The following is an 8,714-nucleotide window of genomic DNA, read 5'->3' on the forward strand; positions in this document are numbered from 1 at the left end:
TGATTCCTGGCCTAGAGATCTTTTAGAGATGGTTAGTAAAACCTGAAGCACTATGCCATTCCTCCCCTGTGGTGCTGAGCTTCTTCATCCTCTAGCTTCTTGGGAAGGAAAAGGGAGTTGTTAGGCCTCTGCAGATATTTCCTTTTTTCCTATCCTGTCTCTCTTCCTTCCCTGGTTTCTTCTACAGCATACTTTCTCTTGGGGAAAGGAGTGTGTGTGTGTGTGTGTTTCATCAGGTCCTTCCACTAATTTCCACTCTTTTTTTTTTTTTTTTTTTTTTTTAGACAGAGTCTTGCTCTGTCGCCCAGGCTGGAGTGCAGTGTCGCCCAGGCTGGAGTGTCGCCCAGGCTGGAGTGTCGCCCGGGTGCAATCTCAATGCAACCTCCGCAATCTCACTGCAACCTCTGCCTCCCGGGCTCAAACGATCCTCCCATCTCGGCCTCCTGAGTAACTTGGACTACAGGCTAATGCCACCACCCCTGGCTAATTTTTTGTAGAGATAGGGTTTTGCCATCTTGCCCAGGCTGGCCTTGAACTTCTGGGTTCAAGTGATTCGCCCACCTCAGTGTCCCAAAATGTTGAGATTATAGGCTGAGCCACTGTGCTCAGGCTCTAACTTCCATTCTTAAAAGTCCCTCATCTGTAACCAGGAAAAAACAATATAGAGAGACAGATGGCAGGAAAATCAGTAGCTATGCAAAAATGGAATGTTCAAAACGCGGAAGAAAAAACTGAGACATTGTGAAGAGGCTTTTGGTTCCTTTATTAGAGGACGGTTTTTTACTTGGAATTTTTGAAACATCTGTTCTCTCTACTTGAGATGGCTTCTCTTTCTGCTCTTCCCCCAGCGTATTAATGAACTACATCCTGCTACTTACCTCAAGTCAGTTTATCCAGTACAGAACTTGCCTTCACTCTTCACCCCCAAATCCACCTGTTGGGAACTTTTCTGTTTCAGTACCACCATTCTCAACATCATCTAGACTGAAAACAGCACTTGTTTTTAACTCCTCTCTTACAGCCAGTCAGTTGTGAGGTCCTATGACTCAGTCATTACTAGATTCCAGATTTTTGGTCTTTAAGGTTTTGGTAGACTGACCTAGGATTTTAATATTTTATTTTTCTTAGTAAATACATTTAAAAAATCTCAGATTGCTGTCTGTTATGATTACTATTTAGTTCTCTTTCCTCCGTGAAACTTTTGAGACAGTCTCACTCTGTTGCCCAGACTGGAATGTAGTGGCACAATCTTGCATCACTGCAACCTCTGCCTCCCAGGTTCGAGCAATTCTTGTGCCTGAGCCTTCTGAGTAGCTGAGATTACAGGTGTGCACCACTGTACCCAGTTGCTTTTTGTATTTTTAGTAGAGATGGGGTTTCACTATGTTGGCCAGGCTGGTCTCAAACTTCTGGCCTAAAGTCATCTACCCTGCCTTGACCTCCCAAAGTGCTGGGATTACAAATGTGAGTCACCATGCCTCACCATTGGTGAAACTGTTTTGATGTTCTGAATTGGATATGACATGACTCTCTCTTTTTGAAACCTCATAGTACTTTTTATGCCACTTATAGTCTGCCTTATATATGGTTGTTTATGAACTTATCTGGTCCTAACAATATGGTCTTTTAGGGCAGGAGGACTCAGTATTTCTCATCTTTGTATCTGTTGCAGGACCTAATATAATGCTAAAGTGGTTTTGCCCATAAGGAATAGGAACACCACTCATACAAGTCACAAGTAAAAGAGATATATTGAAAGGACACAGTAGGCAACTTCATAGGTGTTAGACATTCAAGAATAGGTAAGAAATGAAATACAGGTAGGTTGTATGTATGTGGATTGTGATACCCAACCCCCACCCTCTCCCCTATTTCTCCTAGAGCAGAATGACCTCCCCCGAGTCTTCAACTTTGGCTTACTCTGACATCTTCTGGGGCTCACACACTGCCCGACCTGGTAGTTCAAGTGCTTCATGTTATCTGATGCAGGCTCGCAGGATCCCATTCCCATTCCTGGGAAAGAGTATCAGATTGGCCCAACCTTGTCATGTGCCAACCACAATCCAGTCATGTATGGTTGGGGTATAGCAGGGTTGATGGGGTATCATGAGTTTTATAAGGTAACCCTTTCAAGGACTGGAGTAGGTCAAATTCTCTATTAAAGGCATGGCCAGAGAATTAATGCTTAATAAAGAGATGACAATGCCTAACACCTAGTAGGCACTCACTAAATATAAGTTGAACATAATGGAATGACATGGGAATATTGAGGAACTAAACATATCACTGCTTTACTTTCTCGTTAGTTCATGAGAATGTGCCTGCTCATTCTCAATATTACTATCTTGTAAGGTTGGGAGAGAGAACTTAAATTCAGATTTAAAATTAGGCCAGGCACAGTGGCTCATGCTTGTAATCCCAGCACTTTGGGAGGCTGAGGTGGGCAGATCACCTGATGTCAGGAGTTCCAGACTAGCCTGGCCAACATGCTGAAGCCCTGTCTCTACTAAAAATACAAAAATTAGCCAGGTGTGGTGGCACACACCTGTAATCCCAGCTACTTGGGAGGCTGAGGCATGAGAATCACGTGAACCTGGGAGGTGGATGTTGCAGGCATCCAATGTGGCACAACTGCACTCTAGCCTGGGTGACAGAGTGAGACTCTGACTCAAAAAACAAAAACAAAATTTAAAATTAAATTGAAGTAGGGTACAGGATTTTAAAGTCCCATTATCAACACATTCAACTCAGAATAGTTAATGTAACCTGAATTTAATTACCTTTGATTTTAATTTAGGAATTAATTTTTTAAAACGCATATAACCAGCTCAGGGTCTTTGCTTCATCATCACCCTGGCTTTTTTTTTTTTTTTTTGGTGCTAATTTTTCCTCTTACTACTTTTATGAGTATCAGAAAATTGTCCAAAGCTAAGGGAAGAAATAAAACACTATTTTTGCTCCTTATTAATAATTTTGCTTCTAAGTTTTGTTAGAGAGTAGGTAAAACATTTGGCAAAGTAGATTGCTCATAGAGTTAAGCTATCCATGCTTTGTTTTTACCTCTAGTTTAGTTCTGTGGCGGGAGCACAGGGCTTGTTGAAGGGAATGGGGAAGAAGGGATGCAGGTCTTCATTAATAAGAAATGTCGGCCAGGCGCAGTGTCTCACACCTATAATCCCAGCACTTTGGGAGGCCGAGGCAGGCAGATCACTAGGTCAGGAGTTGGAGACCAGCCTGGCCAGCATGGTGAAACTCTCTCTCTACTAAAAATACAAAAAATTAGCCGGGCATGGTGGTGTGCGCCTGTAATCCCAGCTATTTAGGAGGCTGAGGCAGGAGAATTGCTTGAACCCAGGAGGCGGAGGTTGCAGTGAGCTGAGATTGTGCCACTGCACTCCATCCAGCCTGCGTGACAGAGCGAGACTCTGTCTCAAAAAAAAAAAGGAAAAATAAATGTCTAGAGCAGTGTGCACTGAATTTGTTCACGTTACGGAAGTTCATTTTTAAACTTTGTTTTCTAGTCAGTAAAATATAGTAGACTAGCAATAATAAAACACATCTCTTTGAACTGGTAACTCACATCAGAAATAGAAGATACCATGCAATTAATATAGGGCAAAGAGACTGAAAATTGAGAGATTAGTCCTTATCACTGAGCTTCATTTTCCTTTCTTTTTACTACTGAGGGATTTAAATTGAACCTCAGGGGTCCTTTGTCTGTGAACTTAGTATTGTTAACCAGATGGAATATTTTAGCAAATTATAAAGATAACTATTTTTGTGTTATGTCTCTTATTCTTGAGTTTGATTGAAATTAGTTTAATATCATAAAGCTGGTTAGAAAGATAGTTAAAACTGAAGTTAAAACGTGAAAAATGTAAATTCATGAAGTACCCCTAATGTCAATGTTCAAAAGAAAATACAAAGAAATCACTCTAGTATTTGACTTCCCCTCCAATTTTAATTGTCTTTTGGTATAATTCTTTTTCGGTGTTTAGCAAGTTAAAGTTATCTTTAAGCCTTTATCTGTCCAGGTGATCCTGTTACCGGCTTAGTAATCAGCTGTATCATTTCTGTAATTCAAGCTGCTTGAACTCAATAACATTGTGTTAGGATCACTGTTTAATTGTTCTAGTTTTGATAGATACAGTGCTTTATGTAAGTGAAATACCCTATTTTTCATGACTTTCTGTTAAGTTGTAACAAATTGATATGTCTGATGTGAACTATGCAAAGAAGAAAGATACCTAAAAGACCAAATTTGTTTAACTTGTACCTGAATAATGGTCTAGTGATCTTAGAAACAAGTTTCAGGAAGAGCTAGTCCTCAGATCTGAACTTCCTTTGATTTCCAAGTTAGACTTAGATACCTAAAAGTTTAAGGAAGATTGTTAAGGATTAGCTGAGATGTTATTGTGTTTGTTGATCCCATTACTAATTGCTGTTAGGGCCTCTTTTTGTCACCAAGTCACGTTTTCAGATGGATAAATGTTTTTTTTTTTTTTTTGAGATGGAGTCTTGCTCTGTCGCCCAGGCTGGAGTGCAGTGGCCGGATCTCAGCTCACTGCAAGCTCTGCCTCCTGGGTTTATGCCATTCTCCTGCCTCAGCCTCCCGAGTAGCTGGGACTACAGGCGCCCGCCAGCTCGCCCGGCTAGTTTTTTTTTTGTATTTTTTAGTAGAGACGGGGTTTCACCATGTTAGCCAGGATGGTCTCGATCTCCTGACCTCGTGATCCACCCGTCTCGGCCTCCCAAAGTGCTGGGATTACAGGCTTGAGCCACCGCGCCCGGCCATGTTTTTAATATTAATACAAAACATCTGTGTTTTGAACAATGTTAGTATTTTATATCTCAAGGAATTCTTATTGCTCTTGGAAGTAGATAGTATTCTAAGTCGTAATAATAATAATTATTATTTTGCTGCTCAGTATAATATTCTGAATTTTTTCTAGCTGTAGCAGCTATTGAGTCAGGCATGCCTTGCTGTGATCAAAACATACACTCTGTTTGTATATTTAAATTGTACTGGCTGGGCAGAGTCTTGTAATCCCAGGACTTTGGGAAGCTGAGGCCGGAGGACTAGCCTGGGCAAGATGACCAGACCTTGTCTCTACAAAAAATTTAACAGAGTGAGACCCTGTCTCTTAAAAAAAAAAAAAAAAAAAAAGTCATTTGAGAAACAGCAAAAGTCCTCTCTAGTCAATGCTCTTGTGATCCTCCTGCCTCAGCTTCCTGAGTAGCTGGAACTACAGGCATGCACCACTATGCTAGGCTAATTTAAATTTTTGGTAGACATGGGGTCTGTCTACAGTGCCCAGGGTAGTCTTTAACTCCTGGGCTCAAGTGATCCTCTCAACTCAGCCTCCCAAAGTGGTGGGATTACAGGTGTGAGCCACCTTATCTGACCTGATTCACTGCTCTTAAAGAGCTGATGTGAAAGTGAGTTTTGAAGGGTTGTTTTAAAGTGACATATCTTTAACAGAACATTTTCCCTGTATTTCTTCAAGTTAGAACTTGGGAATCATTAACTTCAAAACAGGGCTTTGTTTGATATAATGATAAAACTACTACCATGACTTATGTAGGTAATGTAGTCCTGAGGTATATGTTAGGATAGTGCAGTCTTAATTTTGGTTCATTCCAGGGTATTGAGAATAATTTGCTTCCTTTCTCCTTCTGCTTCTAAGAAGAAAAGTATTTCTTATTATATTTTTGTTATTATGTTTGTAATTAAAATCCACATTCATGTCCCCAGCAAAAGTTGAAGTAGTTCTTTAAACTTTTTCTAGACTACTTAATTTTTTTAAAATAAACTTTTAATTTTGGGAAAATTTTAGATTTACAGAAAATCATTGCAGATAGTGCAGAGTCCCTATATACTTTACACCTGTTTTTCCTTAATGTTGATACCTTACGTAGCTATGGTACATTTGTAAACACTCAGAGATTAATATTGGTGCCTTAATGTTAACTAAACTTCACATTTTATTTAGATTTCAGCAGTTTTCCCACTAATTTTCTGCTTCAGGATCCAATCCAGGATACGCTATTGCATTTAGTCAAGGCTACTTTTTATTGAGCTTTTTGGTTTTCAGTGTTGCACTGTTCAGTGGAAGGCTCATGTATTAACTTATTTTCCAGCCTGGAGATATAAATGAGAAATACACAGAATTCTTAAGCAGTTCAAGTAGGGGAGATATGCAAGTAAACAATGGTAATAAAATGTGATTACAGAAGGAATAGTCAATTTTGTAAGGAGGAGGAGGAGGAAGAGAGAGAGAGATTTACATCAGGGAGGCCCTCCCAGAGGAGGTGACATTTGAAATGGGCTTTGAAAATTAAATAGCAGGCCGGGCGCGGTGGCTCAAGCCTGTAATCCCAGCACTTTGGGAGGCCGAGACGGGCGGATCACGAGGTCAGGAGATCGAGACCATCCTGGCTAATACGGTGAAACCCCGTCTCTACTTAAAAAAAAAAAAAAATACAAAAAAACTAGCCGGGCGACGAGGCGGGCGCCTGTAGTCCCAGCTACTCGGGAGGCTGAGGCAGGAGAATGGCGTAAACCCGGGAGGCGGAGCTTGCAGTGAGCTGAGATCCGGCCACTGCACTCCAGCCTGGGTGGCAGAGCAAGACTCCGTCTCAAAAAGAAAAAAAAAAAAGAAATGAAGGGTTGGTACAGGAAGAGTGTAGAAGGTGAGCCTGAAAAGGTATGCAGAGGATTTGGAGAGTGTTTATGTGAATTTTTTTGGTAGCTGTAGTTTAAGCTGTATTATGTATGTATGTGTATGCTATGAATATATGTGTGTGTGTATGTACCTACACAAAATATATATGCACACATATGGAGTAGGTTCTGCATCTGGATTTAACCAATGACATCAAAAATATTGGGAAAAATAAAATAGTATGACAAAAATTATAACAACTATTTACATAGCATTTACATTTTATTAGGTATTATAAATAATCTAGAGAGGATTTAAACTTTACAGCAGATTGTGTGTAGGTTATATGCAAATACTACACCATTTTATGTAAGGGACTTGAGCATTGGTGGATTTTGGTATCCTAGGGGAGTCCTGGAACCAATCCCCTGTGGATACCAAGGTATGTGTGTGTGTGTAAAATTTAGGGGAACTCATCCCAGAGATTGCATTGTTCTCCTTCTTATTACCAGCTTTTTTTTTTTTTTTGCCATTCCTCCACTAATTCATGCTGTAACAAAAGGTTAAGTAGAAGTAAATACATATGTGAAATCCAGACTGTTTTGGGTTTTAGCTTAACAGCTTTGGTGAGCATTTATTATAGTAAAGGAAATTGAAATTGCAGGCATTCTTATCTGGCAACTCAGTGTGTAGTGTTTGCTGTTAGTGAATTTTGAAAGTGTAGTTTGATTTACATTTGATTAAATACACCTGTAGAAACGTGCTCTATGCAGCTATCGATGTTAGAGGGTCCTAGGTAGGGAGGAATATGATTTCAACATTTTAAATCCCAAAATTGTAGAATTTTAGGATGTAGGTGTTTTGATAAGTGATTTAGCATTGCAATTAACTTTGGAGGACATCTGCAATGTAATGAATAATTATTTCTATGGGTTAAAATGAAATCTCTGGATTATTTGTGCATTATAGTTGCTTCTGTCAGTTCTGTTCCCTTTAAACAAAAGACAGTTTTCAGTCATGTCATATATAAATACTGCGTAATTTAATATTAGCATCAAAATGGCTTTTTGCTGCCCTACTTTCAAATAAGTAGAGGGAAACATACCACAGGCCAAAATTAGAACACTGAGACTGGGCACAGTGGCGCATGCCTGTAATCTCATCATTTTGGGATTGCTTGAACTCAGGAGTTTGATACTAGCCTGGGCAACATGGTGAAACTCCATCTCTACTAAAAATACAAAAATTAGCTGGTGTGGTGATGTGCGCCTGTGGTCCCCTCCTCCAGAGGCTGAGGGGGAAGGATTGCTTGAGCCCTGGGGCGGGGCAGAGGTTGCGGTGAGCAGAGATTATGCCACTGCACTCTAGCCTGGGTGACAGAGCAAGACACTGTCTCAGAAAACAAACAAACAAAAACCACTGAGGCAGCCAGAGGATGATCCCTGTCCTTGCTCACAAGTGACTGCTCCCTTAAGCATTCAAAGCCAAGGAAGGAACTCTATGTACTTCTCCCCCTTTAAGTGATAACATTTTGAGGAGAGCTGCTTAGCTGAGTGAGCTGCCTTTTTTTAAAATAAACTCAAACCAACCCTTCCTTAGATGATTTATGAATGTAAAATGCCTATTTACTTTCTGCTTTATGGTTTGTGATGCTTGTAAAATGATAGAATTATTGTCTATGTATGTAATTGATGAAGGATGTGAAACTCAGAACAAACCATTTGGTTGTTAGGGCCTTTAAAAAACATCTCCCCCTCTGTCATTACATATTTTACCCTCTAGAAATATTTAATGAAACAGTAACTGATATTGGGAGGGACACATAGGTTGCTTCAAAGATAAATGGTAATGTTTAATTTTTTATGCTGGACAATAGGTACATAGATATTTTTGTTATATACATTTGCTGTAAGTATTCCCTTTTATGTATACAATATTTTTTAATAAAAACAACCTAAAGTTTTAAAGGCAAAAAAGGTAATTTTCATGTCCTTAAAGCCAATTCCATTCAGTTTTTTTGTGTTTTTTTTTTTTTTTTTTTTTTTTTTT

General features: G+C 39.6%; 1 protein-coding gene across 1 annotated transcript in view; it reads left to right on the top strand.

Annotated features, from left to right (window-relative positions):
- The window catches only part of GNAI3 (G protein subunit alpha i3), a 49,008-nt gene that overhangs the window by 8,341 nt on the left and 31,953 nt on the right, over positions 1-8,714 (top strand). The window lies entirely within an intron of this gene.

The sequence above is a fragment of the Rhinopithecus bieti genome, unplaced genomic scaffold (genome assembly GCF_001698545.2).
Source record: "Rhinopithecus bieti isolate Rb0 unplaced genomic scaffold, ASM169854v2 scaffold_48884, whole genome shotgun sequence".
NCBI lineage: Eukaryota > Metazoa > Chordata > Mammalia > Primates > Cercopithecidae > Rhinopithecus > Rhinopithecus bieti.